At 32.2% G+C, this 444-nt stretch overlaps 2 protein-coding genes across 4 annotated transcripts in view; one reads left to right on the top strand and one right to left on the bottom strand.

The window, feature by feature from the left end:
- Positions 1-444, top strand: part of LOC119590739 (F-box/LRR-repeat protein 7-like) — a gene marked incomplete in the record, with an annotated part of 93152 nt that overhangs the window by 292 nt on the left and 92416 nt on the right.
- The window catches only part of LOC119590740 (zinc transporter ZIP13 homolog), a 62164-nt gene that overhangs the window by 35833 nt on the left and 25887 nt on the right, over positions 1-444 (bottom strand). The window lies entirely within an intron of this gene.

The raw sequence follows: 444 nt of genomic DNA, 5'->3' as shown, positions 1-444 counted from the left end.
GTGTAGTTTAGTCTAGTTATATGGCAAGAGTAATAATCTGTATCACGTGCCAGTAGTTACTCTAATCAAATTAATCAAATTGTTTTTAGTAAAAGAAGAGCGATTAAGTTATCCACTGTCTTTAGCAGATAGATAACAAAAGTCAGAAAGACAAATGTAGTAATTCTTAGTAAGTAGAAGTAGACTAAAAAAATATTTAATGTTTCCTCGTGATTTCAACGGCGTGAGTAGCTAGAAAGATCTTTACTGAAAATGTCCTGAAAATCATGATTACAAATTAACAAGTTTCGGTGAGTATCAGCTACATATTCTCCTTGTTAATAACAGTCGAATTAATTAGGAAATTCCACCAACGTCGAATGCCAACAGAGACATTCTAAGACGTAGTGTAGTTATAAAAAAGAGTAAAAAAAAAGGAAAATATGTAACGCTGGGGGACAAATC

This window comes from Penaeus monodon, chromosome 27, assembly GCF_015228065.2.
Source record: "Penaeus monodon isolate SGIC_2016 chromosome 27, NSTDA_Pmon_1, whole genome shotgun sequence".
Lineage (NCBI taxonomy): Eukaryota > Metazoa > Arthropoda > Malacostraca > Decapoda > Penaeidae > Penaeus > Penaeus monodon.
Note: the sequence above shows the minus strand (reverse complement) of the source record. Positions and strands in the feature narration are given on the sequence as shown.